This window comes from Triturus cristatus, chromosome 8 (genome assembly GCF_964204655.1).
Source record: "Triturus cristatus chromosome 8, aTriCri1.1, whole genome shotgun sequence".
Lineage (NCBI taxonomy): Eukaryota > Metazoa > Chordata > Amphibia > Caudata > Salamandridae > Triturus > Triturus cristatus.
In genome coordinates this window covers 1,251,762,749-1,251,790,182 of record NC_140591.1, presented here as the reverse complement: position 1 = coordinate 1,251,790,182, position 27,434 = coordinate 1,251,762,749, and positions in this window count along the sequence as shown.

The following is a 27,434-nucleotide window of genomic DNA, read 5'->3' as shown; positions in this document are numbered from 1 at the left end:
GCCGTTCTTTTTCTAAGTGACTTGTTTTCATAGCTATTCAAGTTTTTTAGTTGGCAACATTCCCTTCTGAAAAAGGAATCAATGTGTTCAGTACTGGTTTGTACCGTGGATCCAGAATTGTGGCAAAAATGTAATGGTTGCATGACACAATGCCTCTTTGCACCCTTGTATTTTCAGATAAGTGAAGGGTTAAGCTCTCTACCAACTCATATGCTTCTTTTTTTCTCCACACCTGTGAACATTGCAGATACCCCTTTCAGCTGCTACTGTAGCATGTGCAACAATGGGATAGCTTGGCCCACAGTACAGTCCTCCTTTCTGACTTCACGTGTGAAGAGCTTGAAAGGAAGTAGCATCTTGTCAGGCATTTAACTAGGCCCTATTGGTCCATCTCAATGATCATGCCTTTCACAGTAGCATCCCCTCTTTGCATAGCATATTCTTTGATTGGTCTGTACTGCTCAAACAGATGTTCAAGCATGTAATAAGTTGAGTTACAATGTGTTGGCACCTCCTGGATGATTGCTTTAACTGGCATTCTATTATCACATTGAATGATCCTCTGCTGCTTGGGGGTTTTAAAAAAACGGCTGAAATTTTGCAGATTCTTTTGCAGGTGTCAGTAAGTTTGGGACTCTGTCTTCTTTTTTCAGAAAGTCTTGAACAATTATGTTAATTCAGTGCGCTAAACACAGGACACTGAAGTAGTCACCATCGGCTATTAACTATACCTATATTAATGCCCTTATCCATGGCAACAAAACCAATGGTAAGCCCTCTTGGTCGCAGCCATTCAAAGACCTTGCTGTCAAAGTCTTCCAAAATGTTTGCAGCAGTATGAGATTTCTCCATGGTGAACATGGCTACAGTTGCACGTTTCCGAGTGGCATTAAAAATCTCAGCAGTGTCAACAACACCTGGGGCAGATATCTTTTCTCTAACCCCCACAAAAGAGATCTAGCGTGCAGTGATGCACATGTTATCAGTGGATTGGCAACTGTTCTACATGTCTGTCATCAGGTGGATAGTGTGAACAGCACAATGCTGCAAAGCTTGTCCAAGCAATTCCAGCACGTTGTGATATAGTGCTGGAACAGCAACTCTGGCAAAATAGCACTGGCTGGGAACCTTCCATTTTGGGTCGATGGCTAGCACAAATTCAAGAAAACCCACCCCTCCCACAAAAGAAAAAGGGAGGAGGTCCAGCTCTAACATTTTAGCCAGTTTCGCGTTGTACAAACGTGCCATTGGGTGGTTGTGTTTATATTTCCCCTCCGACTGACTGACTGACTGACTGACTGACTGACTGAATATTTGTAAAGCGCGCTATTGCCGAGGCGTCTTAGTGCTGAGCAATGTGAAAAGATGGAACAGCAAGAAAGATTAGAGTTGCGTAAAGAGACAGGTTTTTATGTTTTTCCTAAACAGCGTCCAGCAGGACTGAAGTCTTACTTGGACGGGGAGGGAGTTCCATAACTTAGCTGCTTGGAATGAAAATTGTTTCCCTCCCCATCTTACTCTTTTTATCCTCCGAAGATGTACCAGTCCTGTGTCAATAGAACTTAGGCAGCACGGTGGAGCATACCGAGGGAATAGAGATTGTAGGTCATTTGCCCCTCCTCTATAAAGGGCTTTATGAACTAGGCAGAGGGCTTTTAACTCTACCCGCCGTCTCACTGGAAGCCAGTGAAGTTGCTTTATACTGCCGGAGGTGGGGTGGTGTTTGGGTAACCTAAGCAGTACTCATGCTGCTGCGCTTTGAAGTGATTGGAGTTTAGTGAGCTGCCTCTCGCCAGCTCATAAGTAGAGAGCGTTACAACAGTCTATTTTCAATAGAACTAAAGCTCCTACCATTGTTTTCCTCAGAGAGAAAGGAATGAAAGGAAGGATCTTCTGTAGAACCCTCAGCGTGAAGAAACAGGTTGAAGCCACTTGATTTATCTGAGAGGCAAGTGTTAGATCTTTGTCAATCAGGAAGCCAAGGTTTCGAGCCTTGGGCACCGGAACCGGGCATGTTCCTGCTTCGATGGGCCACCATGATTGGCTCCAGATCGATGCTTTATGACCAAATTCTATAATCTCAGTTTTTCCAGTGTTGAGTTTTAAGAAGTTGGCATTCATCTAGGACATCAGCGATGTAAGACAGTTACGAAACCGTTCGGCTGTCATGTCCCCATTTTGCGTAACAGACACCACTAGCTGCGTGTCACCAGCATAGGACACGAGCAGTAGACCATGACTTTTTATTAATGTGGCTAGAGGGGGCACATATTTGTTAAACATGGTCGGGGACAGGGCCGAGCCCTGGGGGACTCCACCAGGGAGAGTAAACAGTTCTGACTGAAGTCCCTCCCAATGAATTATTTGATCCCTGGATGACAAGAATGATGTTAGGAGGGCCAGAGCTTTACCACTGATACCGATGGCCTGCAGCCTTTGTATTAATACCGCATGATTTACGGTATCAAAGGCTGCCGTAAGGTCAAGCAGTTTCAGGGCGGCCCTACCACCTCCATCCATCACCTTACGGATCTCCTCTGTCGCCATGATCAGGGCTGACTCCGTGTAGTGCCGAGATCTAAAGCTATGCTGAGTGGAATCAAGGATGTTATGTTGATCCAAATAGGTTGTCAACTCAGAGTTCATGGCTTTCTCCAAGATTTTGGAGGGTAGAGGTAGATAGGATATCGGGCGGTAGTTCTTAGCCTCTAGGGGGTCGAGCATGTTTTTTTTAAGATATGTCGAATACAGGCCTTTTTCCAACACAAAGGGAAGACCGCTGAACTAGTGATATGGTTTAATAGTGGGGTTAAGTATGAACAAACCTCCTCAGGCACCAGATGTAGGATGTGTGGGGGACAAGGATCAAGTGGGGACCCTAATTTAGTTTGCAGCAATAAATCTACCACTTTCTCTTCACTTAAAGTGGAGAACTGACTTAAGCTGCAATGGAGTGTCTCCTCTTCCTGACCCTCAAGATGGTTTCTCCCCCTCACTTCAGAAGTATTCAGGAGTTCATTATAGACGGTCTGGACTTTGTCCACAAAAGTTTGGTCCGGAACAAAAACAGTATCTTGCGGGCAGCTCGACAAAGCCGTCACTGTTTTGAATAGTTCCTTAGAGGAATTTGTGGCCTCCTGAATTTTGGAAGTGAAATAAGCTGTCTTTGCTTGTTTTATTGCCAACGTATATTGCTCTAAGGCTAAGCAATAATCTTTCTTATGTGCCGTACTGTATTTGGATCTCCAAATGCGTTCCTTATGTCTGCATTTGATTTTAAATTGTTTAAGCTTGACTGAATACCAGGGAGATGACACTTGCCTTCTCCTAGCCTGCTTAGGTACTTCCGGTTCCAGTTTATTAACTGCCTGGTTAATCCAATTGCCAAAGTTAGTTGCTGCCTTGTTGGAATCTATAGAGGTTGGGGGCTTCTCCTTCAGAGCTATGATCAAGTCTTGTTGTTGTATTGTTTTCCAAGGAAGTAATTTGGCCAAGGGGTGTCTATTCCTTCGACAGTGGTTGTTGTCTAAGATCTTAACAGTGAAGTGAAGTGCATGGTGATCTGACCAAAGTAGAGGTTGTGTACTCTTCACTTCAATAAGTTCAATATTTGTGAAGATCCCATCCAATGTATGGCCTGCTAGATGTGTAGGTTCCCGGGCAATTTGAGTCGGCCCAAAACTGGCCAAATTGTCAGTCAGGCCTATTGTGGCAGAATTGTTATCAACTTCCAGGTGAAAGTTAAAATCACCTAACACCGTAAAGGAGTCAGTATTTAAGCAGGATTTCAGATGAGTCTGAAGGGAGGTGATAAAAGAGGACCTGGACCCTGGTGGTCTATAAATCAGTAGCCCCGGGAAGAGTTCACGATTATTGTTTTTATCACTAAAAGACATTGCTTCGGCATCTAAAGATGGTTCTGGTACAGTTTTCACCGTATAGCAGGATTGATAAATTAACGCAATCCCACCCTGAGTCCCTACCCTATCAATATTTGCAACAAAGTAACCAGCCAGTACTACAACATTCCAGTCGGGATCACTTGTTTCATTAGCCCAGGATTCCGTAAGAAAAATCAGGTCTGGGTTTTCTACTAAAATCAAGTTCTCTAGATCATGTTTATGTTTGGTCATTGACCTAGCGTTGATTAAGAAGCAGCTGATAGATTTAAGATTCTTATCAAAGATGTCTTGTGTTAAGACATAGGATTGGGAAACCCTACTGTCCTGAGTGGCATTATTGTGCTTATTATTGTGAGGCAAACTCCCTTCCCTATTCCTGTGCAAGTAGTTCGTACCTAAATTCAGGATCACCAGGCAACATATATTGCAGCGCCTATGGTTGTTGTGTGTTTTATCCAGCTCTAGCTTAGGATGCGGGCACTCACCAGGGTTGAGCCTGATAAGTTCACTTCTTGAATAAACATACCTTGAAAAACGAACAGGGGTTATGGCGCTGGCCGCGCTCCGGGTGCCGACGGGTTTGCCTTTGGCACGCCTTCGGTGTGCCATGGGTGTGCCCGCTGTGTGGTCGCGGCATCCGGTGTTTTGTAGGCAGTGGTAGGAAGGGGCCGGCCAAGAAGCTAGAGCGCTGACTTCCAAGTGGGTCCGCTCTAACAGTCGGGCACCGCAGTCAGCACGAGCAGTTATCAAGTAAGCTAAAAGCACAAGTTAAATTAGCACACAATCAGGTAAAATCACAATTTTTTTTAAATGAGGCAACTTGGATCTCCCAAGCGCTCTAATCAGCGCTGTACACACAAATCACATTACCGACCTAAACATGCTGAGAATGATAGCCTGGATTTTTTTCTTTTCTGGTGCCACTGATGCAGGTGACATCTAAATGCCACGGTGAACTCTTGCCTGGGACCCCTTAGTGTCTCAGCCTGGCTCTTAGTCTTGTGCCACTGCGATGTTGCTGATGAGGATGTGGGCGGTACCACTGCACTGCTAGGGACAGGGCTACTTAGTGTACCAGAGGAATGTCTCCCTCTTGTTCACCTTCCACCGTGATCGGATCTTCTACTTCTTCATTTTCACCAACAACAATGGGTGCAGTTTTGGGCCACTAAGGTGCGCCTCCCACTGGATCAACTGGTGTTTTTTCAGATGGGTTGCTTGGCCTCCGGTACCATAGTTTGTACCAAGCTTACCCCGACTAACACCTTGTCCACAAATGGAGCATATAGCAATGTTCACCTCCTTCCTGTTAACCAAAAAGAAGTCACAAACTGGGGAGGTCAACTTTCTGTTGCTGCTGGAGCGACTTGCAATGCCGGATGAACTGGTAGGTGGGAGTGAAGTTTGACTCTCTGCTGTACTTACTTCAACTGAGGTGGTTGTGGTCGATGTAGGTCACTGCTGGCAAAATATGGAAGCTGCAGGTGGTGTTGGTGATATCATCTGTGTTGGTGGTATCTGCGCCACATCCCTCACAACAATTTGGGATGAGGTAATGTCGGTCTTCACTGGGGTGGGAATAATGTCCAAGATGACTGGCTTGTCATCACCATCCTCCTCTTCTACATCTACCTCCATAACTCTCAGGCTTTCTGGAACCTTCCTTTTACCTAGCCTTGTCTCGTGGGTTTGGCGTGTCTCCAACTCAGATGGACGCTGGATCCAAGTGGTGTCCAGACCATCAGAAAGGGGGCTAGGAGAAGAAGTTGATGAACTAACCCTCCTTTTCCTTGTTGGATAACTGGAAGACAATGGATCTTCTGAAAGAGTGGCTTGCTCTTCTTCTTCCTCTGCAGGAAGCTTGATCTCCTGAACTGGCCCTACTTCGGGAGGAACAACCACTATTGGGGGTGGTTGAGGCAGTTGTTGCTCACTTATCCCAGTTCCCTGCATTGATTGTGTACTACTTTGCGATAATGAAAAGTCAATTTCAACATCACTGCTCATCGGCGTTGGACTCGTGATTAGACTGGCTGCCTCTGCAACAGATATGTGCTTTGGCCTAGGTTGGTGGGGTTGGCTGCTCCGAGCTTGCTCCCCGGACACCGCTGCTGCAGGTGCAATTTTTGGTTCCCCAAGAAAGGTCTTGGGCGACATACCAGTCTTGGTAAGTGGCAGTGCCTTCTTCTCACTGGCATCTTTATTGGTACTGGACCATTGGGGCCATCTTGAAGATGTCAGCAGCACGCAGTGGCACAAGTTGAAGAAATGTCTGTGGTCACACTTCACTTGACGTCGGGCGCAGCAGGAATTCTGTCTGGCAGTACAATGGGTGATGATGTCTCCTCCTCTTTTGTGCACCTAAAAGCAAAGAAGCAAGAAGAACATCAGTAAAATGTGGCATTCATTGTAGTGGTTCAATTACTACTAGTACAAACAAATAACTATAATATATAACTTAGTGTGTGGTCACGCTTGTTAGTGCTATTAATATTGTTAAATGTCTTACCTCAGTTATTTAAAAAAAACTAACAACACAGTCTAGACATTTGTGAGACTTTGACAAAAACAAGGGCTTTCATGGTTGGTGTACTAGTGTACAGTACACTGAGGAAGGATAGGAAAGAAGAAGAACAACAACAAAAATACAAATATAACGGATCTGGTTTGGCATTGTACATCATGTGGGATTCAGCATTCAGAGAGCTGCAGCTGACAATGGATAGGATGAATAAGCCAAGAGGAACAGAGAAAAGACATGCAGGCCTAATGCAGAAGCACACTGGCTGCCTTCACAAAATGGCCGCCAGCCACATAGCCAGGCCACAACAACAATAAAGGGAAGACTGACAATGCAGGCCTGTGGCAAAAGCACACTGGCTGCCTTCACAAAATGTCCACCAGCCACATGGTCAGTCACACACAACAACAACAAGCAGGAGGTCTGGAAAACAATTAACACAAGCAGGCCTATATGGACACAGACTTTACAAAATGGCCTCTGGCTACACGGGGAAGCTAAGCCAAGGCAAATGCTGGCCCACTATTACAAACACACTCACACACTGGCCAGACAAAGGAGGGGTGCTAAACAACACAGCTTTCATACAACAATGCCAAAAAACAAAATCCAAAGGGCTAAAATGGTTTGCAAGTTACACAACAACCACACATGAAAACAAGCATTTGCAATGCAAATAGGTCTCACGTTTACTTGAGTTTAAGCTAATAGCATTGTAAATGACAATGCCTTTTATTTATGTTTTAAAAATAAAAACAAAAATAAAAGGCATTGTCATTTGCAATGTCATTAGCTCAAACTCGAGTAAATGCGAGACCTATTGCATTGCAAATGCTTGTTGTAGCATGCCAGCTTGCCAGGGTGGCCTGATCCTATAAATGGCCATATGGTTGACAGTCTTATGACTGCATCGCACTTACCAGGGAATAGTCCCAGTAGATGGATGGGTAGGACAGAGAAGCAATGACCAAAAAGAAAGGTGCCAGATTTAGCTGTGAAGTTTTGTTTGAAAGGCGAACCTTAACCCTTACGGTTAGAGAACTCCAATGGGGGCAGGGGTGGGTTGGAGCATGGTATGGCGATACCTGTAGAGTACACGAATGGGACCAGAGGTGGGTTGCAGCAAGGCTTGGAGATACCTTTAGAGGACACCAATGGGGCCAGGGGTGCGTTGGGCCATGGCATGGAGATACCTTTAGAGAACCCCAATGGGGGAAAAGGGTGGGTTGTTCACAGCACTGTATTTCATAGAGTAGGACGCATGTTCTAACGGTGACTGGTGAGTAACACAAGCAATGCACGGGAAGGAGTTCCATCAGCATGGTGTGTTCTTCTGCCCTCACTGCAGGATGGGCAGTGCAGGCCCCTCGACCCATTACCTGCCTTCCTGTTGTGCCTCCTCAGCACCTCCTCCTCGTAGTTGAGCAGCTTTATCTTGTCCAGCAGATCCTCCATTAGTACAAACATGTGGTAGGCGGCCCCGGACCATGCTCTTCCTCCTCCACCCGTCGAACCACGCCAGCCCCAAGCAACGGAGGCGGGTCACATGACTTCAAACTGAGCCCTGCGCATGTGTACACTCCCAGCGTTAGCCCTTTCCAGGTTTCCACCGTTTCTTCCAATCAGTAGCAGTGAGGGCAGGGCGCAGGCTCTGATGTGGCCCATGTTAATCCCTCTTACTGCCACTGGCTAAAGCTCATGCAGAAAGCAGCCTGAGAATCACACTGTGATTGGTTGGAATGTTAGAAGCTGTAATAGCTGTCCCTCGGCGACAAATAAATCAGCCTGGCACCTGTAAAAACAAGCACAAGCAGAGCCAATAGGTTTCGGCTTGTAAAAACTATTAGCTTACTCTGTTATCTAGGTTGGTGGGCATCACTCAGGAGAGAGGTGGGTAGAAAAGATGAGTGCCAGAGACTCAGAGGGGAAAAACACAAGCATTTGCAATGCAATAGGACTCGCATTTACGCAAGACCTATTGCATTGCAAACGAGAGTGCGGACAGGCACAAACAGGGAGGGGGTCAGCTGGCGGTGGGCAAGCGAGAAGGCATGAACGGGGGTGGGGTGGAGGGGGGCGGGCGAGAAGGCATCGGACTGCAGGGGAGCACGGGAAGAAAGTAGTCTGTGGAGTAAAGGGGCCAGTAGCCTTGGAAGGACACAAATGACAACATAGCCATCATAAGGAGGGACTAACAAGCCTACAACCAATCAGAAGGCAGTATTTAAGGCACAAGCCAATGAAAATGATGGGCAGATAGTGGGCGGAGCTTCCACGAAGCTTCCATGCTATACTGAATTATGCATGCTTCGCAAAGTGTCAGCGCATACGCGCTGCAACGCTAGGCAAGACCTAAAAAGTGAAATACCCCCCAAAAAAACCTTTTGCAATTCAATCCAGTGCCATCCATGCCCTAAATGATGTTTAAATTCCACAGAAACCACAGAAACAGTTTGTTTCATGCACCCATAAGTAGCTCTGGGCCTACTGGCTGAAAGCCCTATTGGCAGACTACTGGCCGGCTAGTGAATTAAATAAATATTTCAAATTGATTTCAAAAGTTGGAGAAAATGCAGTGAACTGTGCAACATGTTTCCTTTATAAAAGAAGAACAATTACTTACAAACAAACAACTAGGCCCCTATTAAACTACAGGCCGCCCACCACAATAATTTATTTTTAAAATGATGAAAAGTACAAACAAATGTAGGTGCAATGCCCCAATCAAACTAACAACACCAATTTTCAAACTTACTTAAATTAAAAAGTCCTCAAATCCAATGGTATATGATGCAGCAGACACACAGAGGGATCCTTCTAGCTCCAAATCCAAATGAAGAGTAAACAGGAGATGGAATAAGCACTGGGAGGAGCCTGCTGGACAGGAATAGGAAGTTGGAGACTCTGGGGCACTTCCTTCCTCTTAAAAAAAAGTAAAAAAAGAAAAAGGACTCCTTGCACCAAAAAGTACAGCCAAATGTCTGAGGAGTTTTTTTAATCCAAATCATCATTTCGGGAAGGTTTTGATGCTGCTCAAGAGAGATTCTTCTCCAGATTGCAAATTATGCGTGTTTGTGATCGCAATCTTCACAAAACTTCCGCCGGAAGTCTGATGGCGTACCCGAATGACGTGTTCGCGATCGCACACTCACTCTGGATCGTGGAGCTGGCTACCAAATCTTGTGGAGCTCACCAACAGATGGGAAATCTCAACGGCGATCGCAGGCACACTGTAAGTCGCTCCCGTGCATGTGAAAACCCATTTTTGGCATGCGACCACATCAAAACCTCCGCTCCGGGGCAGAGCGCAGAGTTTTTGGCAACTCCATGTTCTACACGGAATGTGGAGTTGCCACAAATCTGCAAACTCCTTGAGCGGAACGGAGTTTTATGCCTAGGGTTAGTGTTGGGCCCACAGCTTGCAGTGTGAATAGTATTCTGTGAATAACACATGAAAGGCGTGTGAATGGACTGGTTGGTACCTTGATGGGTCTTTACAGCTCATGAGTTGTAAGTCAGTGGTTCTTTGATCTAATGTTGACATTTTTAACAATGATTTTTTCAGATTGTATTTCAGAAAGTCATTGTTGAATAAAGTTTTTTTTTTAACCATTTACTTACCCATGTGCCAGATCCAACCAGATTTCCTGGGATTGACTAGTGGTTTATTTTATTTATTTTTATTTTAAAGTTTTATAGAGCGCGAACCAGACTCGTGAGGGTATCAGAGAGTACAGTATTGATGGGTGGTATACAAAAGACTTAGGAGGGGAGGATATCATTGGGATACAAAGGGGTAGATATAATATACCAAAAAAACAAACAGTTTCAAATCTTGGATACATTTGGGATAAAAACAGGTAGATTCATTGTACAAGAAAATAAGCAGTCTCAACTTCCGGGTGGCATGCCCAGAAGGGCTGGGAAGGTATCATCCAGAAAGGCCATGGATAATGCCGTAATGGTGGGTGGAACAAGGCAGCTGAGGTGATTGTAATGCGATCGTTAAGTGAGGAATTTGCCCATTAGGAACATTTTGGTTTCCTTTTCAAAGCGTGCCAAAGATGAAAGTCTTTTGATGGTGGGCGAGAGAGAGTTCCATATTCTTGGAGCGGCTCAAAGAAGGCCCGATTGCAGGTTTTTTTTCCAGAAACAAGCTGGTTTGAGCAAAAGGTCTCTGGCAGTTTCTGGCTCCTCTGGATATCACGAGTTTCTGGGCGAGGAATGCAGGGGAATAGGAGTACAAAGTCTTGTGAGTAATGCAGCCAGCCTAAGTTGGATTTTGGCCTTGAGAGGAAGCCAGTTCAGAGCTTTAAGGTGGGGAGAGATGTGATTGAATTTCTTTGAACCGGTTAGGAGTCTGGCGGCGGCATTGAGGCAGGCTTTCAGTGGGGCCAGAGAGCTCTTGGGTAGACCTGCGAGAGTAGAGCTTCCATATTCTAGTCTGGAGATGACTAGTGCCTGGATTGCCGTTTTTAGGTCGGGACTGTTGAGGATGGGTTTCAGGTTTCTTAGGTAACTCAGGTAAAATCTGGCAGTTTTGGCCATCGAATTGACATGGCCAAACATGTTCAAGCTGCCGTCTGGGGTTATTCCAAGGGATTTAGCAGAGTCCACAATGGTAGGAGGGCAGTTTAGCACTGTGATAGCCTTGATCCATTCGTGGATGTCTGGATTAGTTTTTGGTGGGGAGATTAGAAGAAACTGAGCCAGCGAACAGTCAGCTTTAAAGCCTCATTCAGGGAGAGAATGTCCTTAGGCCAAGAGATTTTAATGTAGATCTGTGTGTCGTCGGCGTACATGTGGTAGGAGATATTGGTGGTGCATAGCACCTCTGTGAGTGGTTCAAGGTAAAGATTGAAGAGGGTAGACGACAGGGTAGAACATTGGGGGACTCCAACCATGATCGGAGAGGGAGCGGATAGTTTGCCATTGATTAGGACTCTCTGTGAGCTATTCTGGAGGAAGAACCTAAACCATTCAAGAACGGTGCCATCCAAACCCATCCTGAGTTTGAGGCGTTCAAGGAGTGTTTTGCGGTCAACCGTATCGAAGGCCGATGATAGATCTAAGAGGATAAGGAGACAGGTTTTGCCTTGGTCAAGGTCTTGGAGGGCATCATCCACAATGTGGAGGAGGGTGGTTTCAGTGCTGTGTCCAGGTCTGAACCCGGATTGGAAGTCGCCTAGTAAGTGGAAGTTGGTGATGTGTAGGCTCAGCTGCTGTTGGACACATTTCTCCAGAACTTTGGCTAGGAGTGGGATGTTAGATATAGGTCTGTAGTTGTCAGGGGAGGCAGGATCCAGTGTAGATTTTTTGTAGAATGGGGGCAACTTGGCCGGTTATAAGAGAGTCAAGTATCGATCCCTGTAGGAGGGAAGCTTGATTATTGCAGTCCAGGAAGGGATGATAGCCTGATAGGCGGCGGCAAGGCAGTTAGAGGGGAAACAATCATTGAAGTGATTGTTCGGGTTTTGGAAGGATAGAATTTTCGAGACACAGTGTTCGTCGTAGACTTTAAAGTTGGACCAGTGCGCTTGTTTTTTGAGTGAAGTCTGGGAGGGCAGTGCGGAGGGAGGAGGTAGAGCCGATGGAGTTTGGGAGAAAGTTGCGGATTTAAGTTTGTTTCCTAGGGCAGAGATTTGGTCGCAGAAGAAGGAGGAAAATTCCTCACAAGATATTAGAGATTTAGGGGTTTCTTTGGAGGTTTTTGCTAGTTTGTTAGATTGATGTTTGACCAAATCGAATAGCTTGTTAGGTCTATTCTTGGCGTTGTCTACTTCTGTTCTGAAGAATTCTTTTTTCGAGTTGAGGATTTTCCTGTTGTAGGCATATCTGGCCTGGCGGAGAAGTTTTAGATGGGCTGCTGACGGGTGCTGTTTACAGTTATGTTCTGTCTGCCGAAGGGATCTCCTCTCATTGTTGAGGGATATGTTGAACCAGGGATTCCTGTCTTTGATCTAGGTTCTTTTGAGTTTTAGCAGAGCAAGGTCATCGAGAATGTCGGATATAGTAGAGGAATAATGTTCCGTGAGGTTGTTGACCAAAGTGAGATGGGGGGTCAGTCTCACAGCGCGCAGCAAATTTCCAGAGATCAAGGTTCTTCGTGTCTCTAACCCATCGTTTGGGGATCACTGGTTGTAGTGTCCATGTCTTGTGGGTGCCAGGCAGAAGGAAGGAGATAGCGTGGTGGTCAGACCAATCACATGGGTCTATAGAGATAAGTTTCACCGCTGATTCCTTTGCGATGATCCTGTCTAGAGTGGCGCCTTTAGAGTGAGAAGGGAGTACGCAGGCTTGGGTAAGGGCTTGGTCGTCCAAGAAGTCTCTGATGGCGTTGACCTGAGGGTCCTTAGGGTCGTTCCAGTGCAAGTTGAAATCTCCAAGGAAAATGACATTAGAGTTAGGGGAAGCCTTGGTGGTGATGATTTCCATGAGGTGGTCAGTGAAGGTGTCATTATTGCCTGGGGGTGGTAAAAGATATTCAGTCTGCAAAGTTGGGTGGTGTTGTTGCAAGTGGAGAGTGCAAGGTATTCGCAGGAGTCTGTAGGATCAGCCAGAAGTTCAGTAACAAGGAGGTTAGAGTGGTAGATGCAGGCAATGCCTCCTCCTTTTTTTTTGATTGCCAGTCCAGCCTTACGATGTTTTAATTGGGCAGGACTAAGAGGTCTAGGCAGGGCGATGAGGCTTTGTTGAGCCAAGATTCAGTCAAGATCGTTAAGTCCAATTTTTGGTTCAGGAGGAGATCAGTGAAATCAGAGGCATATTTTACTGCTGAGCAGCAGTTAGGAGGCTGGATAGAGTGGGGTTGGAGTGTGTTTTGTGGTTAGGGGCAGAGAAGGGTACTAGCGCTAGGTTGCTATTGACCACTCCTCTGTTGCGGAGGGTAGCTGATCTGTTGGGGTTGGTTGCAACCGTGCGGATAGGGTGTTCGTCACTCAGGTCTGAAGGGCATAGGGTTGTCAGGGCAGATTCGTAGCTAGAGAGGAGGGCTGGAACTACAACTTCTTCCTCCGTGAGGTCTAGAGGGCTAGGCGTGACAGGGGTAGGATTTTAGGTAAGGAAGAGGGCCATAACTTCCTGCTCTGAGAGGTGGCAAGGCTGCGTGTGGAGGTGCAGCCCTAGGGGGAATTTCAGTAGCCATAAGAGAGGGGGGAGCTTGCAGGCCTGAGGTCAGTGGTATAGGCATGCAGTGGTTGACATGCGCTGGTGGCATGGTAGTGGGGCTAGGTCGATCAATGACGTGATCCCTATCACGGGTGGTTTGTGAAAGGCTAGGCACCCTTGGCGGATTGGGCGAGGGATGTTGTAGGGGAGCGTGGACAGGGGAGGATCGTGCACATGTTTTTTAAGGAGGGTGAAGAGGTCCAGAAATTTAGTGAGGTCTTTGGGTCGAGCTTGTATCAGGATGATTTTGTTTTTGTATAGAGTGATGGTGAGGTCAGCACCCAGGTTTGTGGACGGTACGATCGTGAGTTTATTGCTGTATGGAATGTTTCTGGCTTCGTGTTCCTTAAGGAGGTTTGAGAAGGCATTACGCCATAGAGATGTTTTTCTGAAGTAGAAGATGAGGTCATTAATGACTGTGCCCTTGTACGCGCTGAATCGCAGGTCGGAGACCAGGGTCTCGGGGTGACTTTTCAGGATGGAGTGTTTGAAGGATTTAGTGACAGTTTTGGAGAGATTAGGAGGATAGACAACGGTGTAGTAGTTGTTGCCCGTGGAGGTCAGGCAGGGCCATGCTGGGGAGAGTGGGGAAACTCCCAGACCGGAGGTCTGTTAAAAATAGTGAACTATAGAGGTAGAGACCCCAAAAGGTCTATCCTATGAGCTAGGCCTACCTAAAGAGTATGCTATAGCGCCATGGTGACTTTTCCCATCTTAAATGATCTGCAATAATACAATTGTAATTTAGAATCAAATCAGATAAAATTACACCATCCAATGTTCTGGGTCTGCTCCCCATTTCTATTAGCGGGTCCTCTAGTGGTGTAGTCAAGAATCCATTGCCCATGAGGTGGGCGAAAGCCTGTGTCTCTATCTAATTATAGACCTGAATAAATCTTTTTGGTCTTAGATCATGGTGGCTGCCCAGTTTTGTAGAAATATCACCAATGGCTTTGTAGTTTATGTAGTCGTAGGATGAAATCACACGCATGTTATGTTTTAATTAACTGAAAGTTTTTTGTAGAAATATCACCAAAGGCTTAGTGGTTTATGTAGTCGTAGAATGAAATCAGACGCATGTTTGGGCAGAGAAGGTAGTGCAAAGAGCTGAGAACTTGACCTTCCTAGTTCCCACTAATTTGGATGACCAAAAACACAAGATACTCAATAACTCAGCACCTACCTAAAAGTCAATGTGTAACAACAGAAATAATACAGTGCAACATCTGGAATAGTAATCAAACATGAAATGATCTCCCAAGTGAATAAATCAAGTAATTCCTTTATGTGATACTTCTTCATCAGATTTTGTTAATAAAAAACACAATACAATGTTCATAGCCATAGCTGACGCGACACGTTTCGTCCCCACGGTGGCCCTATATCAGATCTTATAGTACAGACCCGGACCTCAGACCACTCATATCTTTGCTTCTGCACTAATGTGGGGCTACTATACCCCTCAGACTTATCAACACACATAAACTACAAAAGTGGTGCTTTTTAATATAAGCTCTAGGGTCACCATGAGACCTTAGAGGTATCAGCTTACAAAGATCGCAATATTGTTGCCTTTTATTAGAAGAACTAGATTTGCAGTATTTTATTGGATGTAACGGGACACGATTTTGTCTGCTACAACTGTGAATGAACTAAAAAAACACAAACAGCCTTGAAGAAGTCCCGTAAGGACGAAACGCGTCATGTCGGCTATGGCTATGAACATTGTATTGTGTTGTTTATGAACAAAATCTGATGAAGAAATATCACATAAAGGAATTAAAATAAAGGAAAACAATTTTTCACAAAAATTTGAAGACTCGATTGTTAGAATCCGGGTTCTCTGGTTGGCACAGGTAGGTACTTGTGACAAGCAGGGAACCTTTCCTCTATTCATGGGTTACACTCATAAATAACCCCTGCTCACCCTCTAGGTAGCTTGGTGCGAGCAGACAAGGCTTATCTCAGAGCGTTATAGGTTAAGCATTTGTGAACACATATAGTAACCAAGTGACAACACTACAGATGGACACCACACAGGTTTTTATATTAAAAATAAGGATTCTTTATATAGAGTTACCACAAGACCATTAAACGACAAAAATACACAATACTGTTACTTTAGATGGTAGAAGTTTGCTTAGTTCTCTTAAGTTCTTAAATGCAACACTTTAAGTCAATGTACCTTAGATGCGACACGCAGGGCAACAAAAGTGTTGCAACGATGCTGATGCGATTACGTTTTTGGTGTAAACAAATAAAGACGTGAAGATCTTCCAGATGCATTACGCTTCTCCGATGTTGCGAGAAGACTCGCCTCGATGCATCGGCTGCAGCGGCGTCACCCCTTTACGCGATGCGACGACAGCGGCCTTGGCAGCGGCACACTTCTCCCACATTTGCGAGACGCTTCCGCTCGATGCGATGCTGCAGCGGCATCACCCCTTTACACGATGCGACGACAGCAGCTTCGACGGCGGCACGCTTCTCCATGGATGCGAGGCGCTTTTCTTGATGCGGTGCAATGCAACAACTACGATGGCTGCGATGGCGACATGCTTCTTCCTCGATGCGAGACTCTTCTCTTGATGCGGTGCAATGCGTCAGCTACGATGGCTGCGATGGCGACACGCTTCTTCGGCGTTGCGAGGCACTTCCAGAATGATGCGAGACGCTTCCACTCGATGCGATGCTGCAGCGGCGACACCCTTTGCGAGATGCGACGACAACAGCTCCGATGGCGGCACGCTGCTCCTTCTTGAGTCGCGCCTCCAGCTCCTTGTGACCCGCAGTCCCTCAGAAGGCCCAACAACAGCAGCAGGCACTTCCAAAGAACTCTGGGGAGCTGCGGGGTGAAGTCCACTGGTCCTGGGACTTCGTTCAGGGGGCAAGCTCAGCACAAGCCCTTGGAGATCTTTTAAGCACAAGTTGAAATAAAGTCTTTGTAGTCTTTCTCCTCTCCTTCCAGCAGCAAGGCAACCACTGCAGGCCAATCCCCCAGGTCAGGGACAGTACTCCTCCTTACAGCTTTCCCAGTTCCTTCTCCTCAGGCAGAGGTTCTTCTTGTCAAGCAGGATCTAATTTCTTGGGAGCAGGGTCCCAATACTTATACCCCTAATTCCTTTGTTCCTCTGGGGTAGAGGGGCCTTTACCCAGTCCAAACCAGTTCCTGAGCACTTTGTTGACATGACTCTGCCTTTCTATTCAGGGTGCAGGGCAGAGACATCAGCCGCTCCAAGGAGTTGGAGCCAGCATTGTGGTGGCAGAGCACAGCCCTATTCAGAGTCCAGGTGCACTCCTCCCACCCATCTGGATGTCAATCTCTCTATTCACCACCAGGCTACCTAGCCCTGCCCCTCTGGGTTTCCCCAGCCCTGTCACTCACACAAACCAGACAGGCAGATACACATCATAGCAGAGGCGGGCTGAAATGGTTAGGCAAGCAAATACCAACTTTCTAAAAGTGGTATTTGCAAACACAGAATATTAAAATAAACTTTACTAAAAGATGTATTTCATTATTCCGAGTTCAGGCATACTAAACTCGAATTTCTACCATGTTCCCTGGGTCTGTTAGGATCATAGGATGTAACAATTCTAACAGCCCATTATGGCCTATGGGAACAGGTAGCCTTGCAATAGTGAAAAACGAAAATGGCTGTAATTCACTATTAGGACATGCCACACACATCAGGGCTTGTCCTACTTTATGCTTACAATGCACCCTGCCCTTGGGCCTACCATAGGGGTGACTAATATGAAGTTAAGGGAAGGTGTAGGGACTGGGACATGGGTGCACTTGCCCAGTCAGCATGACAGTACCAGACTGCACGCAGGTTCTGCAATGGCAGACCTTAGACGCATTTTACTAGGCCGCTTCTGTGGGTGGCACAACCAGTGCTGGAAGCCCACCAGCAGCATTTGTATTTACAAGCCCTGGGCACTCTTGGTGCACTTTACTGGGTTCTGACAGTAAACCAAATAAGCCAATCATGGAATCCAACCAACATATACATTTTAAATAGGGAGAGCATATGCACTTTAGCACTGAACAGCAGTGGTAAAGTGCCCAGAGTCATAAAACAGCCAACAACAGGTCAGAAAAAATGCAGGAGGAAGGCAAAAAGTTTAGGGATGACCCTGCAAAAAGGGCCAAGTCCAACATCGATTTATTCACTTGGGAGATCATTTCATGTTTGTTTACTATTACAGATGTTGCACTGTATTACTTCTGTTGTTACAGATTGACTTTTAGGTAGGTGCTGAGTTATTGTGTATCGCATGTTATGTTTTAATTAGCTGATACAGAAGCCATTCCAAGATGGCTGCTTGCTTATCCAGTGATAGTGTAGCTCTGGGGAGCAGTCCTATTGCTCTTTCCATGAATCTTACCTCTCTGGGTGTAGTCCTAGACATAGATGTCAGTAATTTGTCCTTTGTTTCTGTTTAGTGACCTGTTGTGATTCGAATCCAATGTCTTGTCTCTGCAGTTGGTTTTGGGGTAGGTAGTCCTTTCTCTATTTAAATAATTGTGCGTGCCATTTTGGGGGATGTTGTGCAGTTTTCAGCAAGCAAACAAACTGGAGACCTCGCACCAAACAACGGGAAGTCAATGGTGTTGATTGCACCAGCACCGGGATGTGCAGTCTGCACGCAAAACACAAGGGGGGGACTCCCAGATCATGCACACAAACTGGGGGCCTCGCACTGAACACCGAGCAGTCAGTGATGGCGATTCCACAAGTACCGGAAAGCGGAATCAGTGAGCAAAACAAAAGGGAGGGACTCCCAGATCATGGCTGGAAACAGAGATTGGGAGGGTCTAGCTCATCAGCCCACAGGTCATTGTGGCAGTCAGTTGCAAAGAATCATGGGAGCACCTAGCATGGAGGGTGCTCAGGGCTGATCCTGTATATGGGCGTGTCCAAACACTGAGCTTCGTTTCCTGGATGGTCACTGCTGGTGGAGGTGGGGAGGGTTAGTCCCTGTAGGTGGCGGGCTAATTCGAGTCTCCGCAATGGTAGCCCCAAAACAAAGCGGAGCTCAAGGCTGATCCTGAGCACTAGCTAGACCAGCTGCGAGCTTCATTTCTTGGGGTTTCTCAGCTGGTGGAGGGAGAGGCAGTACCTGTAGATGGCTGAGTCCATGCCGAGGTGATCTCCCGGGAGTCTGCTAGCTGTCGTTGGCGCTGAGGAAGAGCATGCCACGCAGACGGGTCCACGCCCCCCTGGATCCAGTCCCTGCCACCAAAGAATTTCTCCTGCGGTTCGCCACCCTCTCCGGCGCTCGTCCAGAGACCCTCGGGGCACCTCCGGTGCCACAAAAAAGCTTGGGTGCAGGTCGGGTCCCCAGTCGGGTCTGCAGCACCGATTCCAGGGATGAGCACAATCCTGGTCAGATGGCGTACCATCACAGAAGATCCTGGCGCTGATGAGACGCACTCCTGCAATCTGTCACTTGTCTCTGTGCACACCTGGGGCCCTTCGATCCACCTCTCCGGTAAAGTGGGAGAACTGGGTAAAAGGACGGATCAATAACATCAAAGGCTCAACTCCTGCAGTGGTGGACTCCAGTGACTCGTCTCCAGTAAGTGTCTGCATTATGTTAGTGCCTCCGCTGAAGAGATGTTTCTTATCGTCATTTATTCTGTTGCTTATTTCTTCAGTTGCCTTGAAGCGGCAGGGCCGGCACGGGGTAATCAGGGATATCTTTAGCAAGTTTTGATCCCTAACCAGTGGAGCTCACTCCTTGAGCTCCTTACAAGTCGCCATCTTGGGTTGTTTGGTTGTGTGTGCAGTAATGTTTTGGTGTGTGTTTTTGCTTTTTACCATCAGTGCATACATACTCTGTAGTAAACACCTTTTGCCCTCACATCTTTTTGGAAACTGGTCATTGAGGGAATAATATTTTATACGTTTTGTGTGGATCCCACAAGTTGTATTCACCCAGAAGCCCTTGTAAATTTGTTTCCTCACATTTCTGTGTGGGAAAGTTGTGGGATCACTGGACTGGCACAAATGTCCTACCACCCAGCATTCCCCCAGGTCTCCCAATAAAAATGCTACCTCACTTGTGTGGGTGGGCCAAGTGCTCCCGATAGGGAAGGGACGAAAACATATTATAGAGGCATCAAAATGATCGATCTCAAAATGACCTGTTTTTGTAGGGGGGTTACCTGTGTTTTCGATCCTGGGCTCAGATGTCATCTAGGGAAACTTGCCAAACCCAGACATTCCTGAAAACTATACATCTGGGGGAGTCCAGGGAGGTGTGGCTTGTATGTATCCACCAACATTTTCTTACCCAGAAACCCCTTCAAACCTCAAATTTGTATTTACATATTTTGTAAATAAAAAATATCTAATAGTTTAGGGCCTCATTACGATGTTAGCCGGAAGCCTCTGCCTGACAGTTGGAATTTCCTAGACCACATCAGAAACCTTCCGACCGTCTCACTCAATTGACAATCCACCTGAGCGATTACGATATTCGCAGTCAGAAAGGAGACTGCGCAGTTGTTCCAAATCGCTTCTGATTGGCTCGCAGACTATTTGTGTCGCTCAGAACCGCATCGTGCACCTCTACGAACAGCATTTCTGACAGACCGATTACAATGTTGATTGTCTGACAGGAAAAGGCTGCCGGAAAGTGACTTTGGGGGCCCCTAGCAGGGCCCACTTCATCTTGTGGCCTTTGGTTGGGGGCTGAGGGGGTATTCAAGGGACCCTCCTGTAAAACCCTACACTGTGTGGCAGGCACGATGGGGTGCCCTCAACAGGGTGCAGGGTTTTATACACACACACTCCATTTCCCCATAGGAGCCAGTGTTGTTGGGCAGAACACAAGCTCCCATAGGGAACAATGGGACACTGACCGAACAGTGTTTGGTCGCATCGTAATTGGTCAGGCGGAACTGCCGACCGCGAGTCGTCGGTTCCTGAATCCGAGACGGTGTTGGGTGGAAAGGTTCTGCCCGACATCGTAATGAGGCCCTTAATGTTTAATGCTAAATATTTAATTTTTGTTTGGTAACAGCCTGCTCTAAATATTTTGCTTAGAGGTATTTTAATAAAACAATATGTTTCACTATTGAGGATGTATAGTGTATGCAACCGTTTAGTGTCCACCACCTTCTCCAATATGGTTTCGATTGGTATGGCAATAGTAAATGTAATCCTTTTAGTGTCCAAAGCATTCCCCAAAAATTGTTTAGATTGAAGTAAGAATAGGAAGTGTAACCCCATTAGTGTCCAGCACCTGCCAAAAGATGGTTTAGAATTGAGTGGGAATGATAAATGTAACCCGTTTAGGGTCTAACACCTTGCCCAAAATGATTTAAATTGCAGCAGGAATAGAAACTGCAACCCCATTAGTCTCCAGGGCCTTCTCCAAAATGGTTTTAATTGGAGTGGGGAAGAACAAATGTAACTCCTTTAGTGTCTAATACCTTTACTAAAATGCTTCGGATTGGAGTGGGCATAGTAAATCTAACCCCTTTAGTGCCCAACACCTTCCCCAAAATGGTTTCGATTAGAGTGGGAATAGTGAGTCTAACCCCTTTAGTGTCCAACACATTCCTGAAAATTGTTTAGATTGGAGTGGTAATAGTAAATCTAGCCCCTATAGTGTCCAACACCTTCCCCAAAATGGTTTAGAGTGGAGTGGAAATAGTAAATGACTAAATTAGGACATGCAACTTTAGAGGCTTGAGTAAAGAGCATTTCTGCTGCCCCAATTAAAGATAATGTCCCAAAGATTCTTCCCAAGCTTTGTAATTAGTGTCTTCCCGAGACCCATAATGTAAACCAGTTAGCAGCCCTTACCTCAGGGGAATAATTGTGTATCATCTTTTTTTCCAGATTTCATGCTCCTTATTTATATTTTACCAGTTCAGATGTCAACCACTGATTTTGTCTAATTTAACCCATGAGGAGTTCTAACATTTGGTTCAATAGAACATTTTTGAGAGATCCTGTTCTTCACTGGTTCAAATTACTTTAAAAAATATTGGGACTTGGCTTTTAAGTTCGGTAGATAAGATCTTAAAATGTTGTACTTCAATGCTTTAAGTTTATCATGGCACCTGAAAGTGCTATGTATAAAGCAGAGTGTTCTGGAATTGAATTTTTTAAAGGAACTGCCACGTGGTTTTCCAAAAAGGTGTAATGGGTTTCCTTGTAAAGAGCATCACATTAGTAGGGAATAATACTCAAAGAGATGACCTTCACAGTCAGGAAATGACTGGCCTATTGGGAAATCTGGCAGTTCTAGATGCCCCAGTCTGGAAGAAGAACATGTGGGCGGTTTTGTGGCTCTGTGGGTTTTAGTGTTGTGAGCATCTTCAAATTAAGAGAAGCTAGCAGTTGCAAGAAGCACTGTGGAGGCTGTGGATGTTATCACATTGCACGCAGCATTAATGAACCAATGGCTCTTTTTGGATGGAAGAGCAGGAATGTGTTAAATACTATACAGTGTGAGACTAGGAACGATTGTAAGGAAAACGGGTTTGTGCAGGTTCCTCCCACTTTTTGTCCCCATTTGAACAACTAGTTGCTGGTTTTTGACTTTGAGAATGTACTGAGGCCTGCTGTCCAGACCTCAGTGCCAGTGATCTGACCCATTACAAGAGGTATGTCAAATTGGATGTCCCCACTTGGCAACTACCAACATAATTGTAAGTCCCTAGTATATGGTACTCAGGGTACCAAGGACATGTAAGGCGCAGTGTCCACCCAGGACTGCTGTACTGTTTGTACTACCCTGAGGGGGACAAAGGACAGAATGGTTACCAGCCTGCCACTGTATACTGAAAAGGCAGTCTTTACACTGCTAGCTCAACTTTGCCAACTCCACCAATTCCCTTAATAATATTAGGGGTGGGCGGAATTTGCGTAATCGCGTTACGCAAATCTCCGCGAAACGGTCAAAAATCTCCCCGAACACGCAGAAATTGCGCGAACACGCAGAATTGCTTGTTCGCGATACTTTTTTCCTGTTCGCGATCGCTGTTTGCGTGCTCGGGGTGAAATATCTCACGAACACGCATATTGGGAACGCGAACAAGCAAAAAATTTCGCGAAGTCGCGGAACGCAGATTTTTGGGCAATTTCGCGTTCTCCGCGGAACGCGAAATTACCCAAATTCCGCAAATTCCGCGAACGGAACGGAATTTGCCGCCCAGGCCTAAATAATATTTGTAATTCTCATCTAAGCAAAGGCTTTAGAGCCCTATGTCAGGGAGCTGCATATCATTGAGCAAGACATGTATATATATATATATATATATATATATATATATTCACTTAAAAAACCATAGGTTTCACACACGTTATAGTTAGGAATGAGCATTTAAAAAACCTTACAAATTCACTTAAAAAAACCATAGGTTTCACACATGTCATAGTTAGCTGGACATTTCACTCGTAAAAAACCAGTGAAATTCCCCTGTTATAGTTAGTTCAGATAACTATAACTCGCGCGACCGCCACTCTATCACAAGGATGATGTCATGAGTGATGCCACTGACCATGTCATGAGTGATGTAATATGTGACGTCATGAGCAGTGGATTGCGGGCGCACGAGTTATAGTTATCTGAACTAACTATAACGGGGGAATTTCATTGGTTTTTTACGAGTGAAATGTCCAGCTAACTATAACATGTGTGAAACCTATGGTTTTTTAAGTGAATTTGCAAGGTTTTTTAAATGCTAATTCCTAACTATAACGTGTGTGAAACCTATGGTTTTTTAAGTGAATATATATATATATAAGGCCGTGCCGGGTCCAAGTAAAACTACAGATACAAAGGAAGTCTCTAAACATCACTAATCACACACTGCATGATTCATTTTCTCTAACACTGATGAATGCACTTTATTAAATGAATTTTAGCAACCCACCTTACAGTCTAAGCCTAGAAGATAGGATCTTAGGGAGACCATGGTAGTAGAATGCGGTTTGGGATGAGTCAGAGATTGGATGTAGAGGATATATTGAAAGGTATAGAATGAGACATAGAGTAGTGCATTGGAGGGATTTGAACATTTTTTTTCCTTTCTTTCTTTCTACTGTAGGAGTAAAGTAATAAAATATATAGGTGCATATTTACATAGAAAGGGTATATATGTATAAAGGAAAACAATAAAGAGATATAAAATTGAATTGCATAAAGTTCCATATGTGCAAGTACTAACAGTTAGGTAGAAATTCAGATTTTCAAGTGTTGCTGTACGTAAAAGCAAATTTATTTGTTGAATATATATATATATATATCTATATATGCAAAATTGAAGTGGGTTTTCCTGGGACCAGTCCCGAGTCAGGTGGAGCGTCAACCGGCAAAAGCCCTAAGCCGGAAGTGAATAATCCAAAAGTCCATCAAAGTAATAGACGCACTCTCGGAGGTCAAGTTGCTACACCAAGTTAAATTCTTGTTTAACCGCTACGCGTTTCGACACCAACAATGTGTCTTGATCACACGATAATACAGTTTCAAAGAAAGTGCATAAATAGGCATTGAACAGAGAAGAAGGACCAACAAATACATGAGTATGCAAGGGAAAAGTAGCGGCCATTTTATAAGAGGTTATAATTCATCAATTATCAAATGTTATCACTTGGTGTGTCTCATAGCGGAATTGGCCATTTGTTATCAAAGACACCAGATTATACAATACGAGAATTCTAGGACACACGTATTATAAAAGGCATGACAAAACAATGCAAAGCAAAAAGTAGCGTGATATTTGACATTTCAATTCTCCAAGTGGAGAAACTAATTTTGGACCCCACAATCCTAAATATAAAGTCGCTCCTAGAATAATCAGACTCTGAATCAATTGATTTCCTTCATCAAAGATAATCCGATAAAAAGGAGCTCATGTAATGGTACACCATAATTATTATATACGATATATACAGCCCATCAAATATACATCAGTGACAACTCTTGGGCGCGTTAATCAATAATACGCTACTGAAGTAAAATAATCCCCAAGTTTAGACAGGTTCATATTACATATTCGCTTATATTCTGTAGTAGATAATAATGTAATTGGTTCCTGACTCTGAAATTCTACAGTGTCTTAAAGAAAGGCCAGTATAGCAGCCAGTACTGTACAACGAGACATAGATAAATCTATCTAGTCGACAAGTGTCCATGGCCTCAAAACATTGCTAAGTTGGTTATCTCCAAGTTCAATCAAAAAGTGGTATATCATACAAAATAAACTACCAACAGTTAACATGTGGAAACCAAGGTAAATAAAAAATATTTTTGGGAAATAAAAATGATTTATCTTTTATCCTTATCTCACAGTGAGTGCAGAGAATCATGTTGAAGAAAAGGGTGGGGAACCCGTGCAGAGTCCTGGAACATGATGGGTCCCTTCCTTTTCTCCTGTGATAAAATGAGAAGAAAAAGATATTTACAATTTTAAAATCATGAAACAGATATACTAGAAAAAACACAAGTTCAGGTAGTATATCAACACAGTCACAACATCAGGAGAAAAGCTAAATGGAAAGATAAGGTAAATTAATCATTATGCAGATGTGTGGCCAGTTCTTCATCCAGGTTGTGTCCACCCGGCATTCGGGTCTCAAGATCCATAATCCATTTGGATTCTTTTTTCCTCAACTCGAGTTCTCTGTTACCACCTCGTCTACCCAGGACAATCTGCTCAATTGCAAAGAATCTCAAAAAAAGATTGTTGGATTGATGTTTTTCTTGGAAGTGTCTGGCAATGGGATAATGGAGATCTACATGAGTAATAGCTCTTAAGTGTTCCTGAACACGTTTCTGTACCATGCAGATGGTGCTCCCAACATACTTGAGCCTACATGGACATTCCAAAACATATATCACATAATTAGAGCTACATGTAAGGAACTGTGAGATGGTTCTTTTGGGGCACCCCGGTACTTCAAACTCTTTGACCATATGACTAGACCTGCAAGCCCGACAATGTCCACAAGGATAGAATCCTTTGAGATTGTGAATATTTCTGTTGCTGTTTACAGTTATGTCACCCTTAACAAGCATGTCCCTAAGGTTTCTGCCCCTCCTGTATGTAATTAGAGGTCTATCGCTTATTTTCTCTCCTATGATGTTATCAGATTGGAGAATTTTCCAATTATCTGCTAAGACCTTGTTGATTTTTTTGGAATCATGTGTAAAGGTTGTAATAACCCTTAAGCAGGCCTCTTCTTCCTGGTCCTTCCTAGTGTATTCTAGACTTATGGGCCTCGTGACTTCCTTGATTTTATTCAAAGCTCGAGTCAGTACTCCCTCAGGGTAACCTCGTTACCTGAATCTGGCAAGTATCTTAACCTGTTCCTTATCAAAAATTTCATCAGTGCCACAGTTTCTCCGTGCTCTCAAAAGTTCCCCATAAGGAATGCTCCCTTTCAATGATTCAGGATGGGCGCTAAGGGCATGGAGGAGGCTGTTACCAGCTGTTTCCTTGCGGTGAAGGCTGGTGATCAAAGTATTATTGTGCACAGTTATGAGTACATCTAGAAATTCAATTTCAGTCCTGCTCATGTTGTAAGTCAATTTGATATTGTACAGGTTGTTATTAAGTTTGCCAATGAAATCAATGGCTTCATTTTCTGTGCCACCCCATACAATAAAAAGGTCGTCGATGTACCTCATCCAGACTTTAACCTGCACAAGTTCAGATTGAAGCAAAATATTGCTTTGAATTTCTTCCTCCCACTTGCCAAGAAAAAGATTTGCGAAACTCGGCGCGAAGCAAGAACCCATCGCGGTACCTCGTGTTTGTTTAAAGAGGTCACCGTTGAACATGAAGATGTTATTAACAAGGCAAATTCTTATCATTTCCAAGAGCATCTGTGTGTGATCAAAAAGACTCATGTTTCTGTCTTCCAAAAAATGTTGAAAAGCTCTAATTCCTTGTTCATGGTCTATGATGGTATATAATGAGCAAACATCTAATGTGATCATGATAAAATTATTTTCCCACTTGATTTTATCAATCCTATTAAGGAAATCTTTAGTGTCCTCTATGTGCGATGGTAACTGGGTCACATAGTCTCTAAGAAAGTGATCCACATATTTGGACAAGTTTTCATTAACATTCCCTATTGATGAAAGAATGGGTCTCCCCGGTGGTTTGTTAATATTTTTGTGAACTTTGGGGAGTAGGTAGAGTATAGGGAGTTTAGGGTCATCTTTTTTAAGAAAACAGTACTCCTGCCACGTAATGAGACCTGTTTCCTGCCATGTGGATAACTTTTCCCAGGTTGTGGTATACTCTGATTGTATTCTGTGGTATTGCTTTTACAATAAAATTCACCATCACTCAGTTGTCTGGTAGCTTCCTCTATATACAAGTCCCTCCCCCATAAAACCACATTGCCACCTTTGTCTGAAGGGCTTATTATGACATTTTCATCATTAGCTAAAGACACAATAAAATCCCTTTGTTTTTTAGACAAATTAAATTGAACTTTGTTGGCTCTTGATATTCTGTGCTTGTACTGGGTAAGCTCTTTAGTTACCACCTCGTGAAAAGTGTCAATAGAGTCGTGGGGAAGAAGAGGACAAAAAATAGATTTCGGTTTAAATTGAGTGCAAGCCGCTCTATCCGTGGGAATATTGGCTTGATTGGCCATAGATCTAATGTCATCGTCTTCCGTGGCTATCCCACCCAATGTATACGGATGACAAAATGATAAACAAAACTATCATTAATTGATCGTCAAGAACATTGTCTAAAGCAGAGAAAACCACCCTATGTCTAGGTCTCACGTTTTGCCCCACAGAACTATTCAATTACGCTAATATCAGGGTGGACATCTTCAAATTTGTGCGTAAAC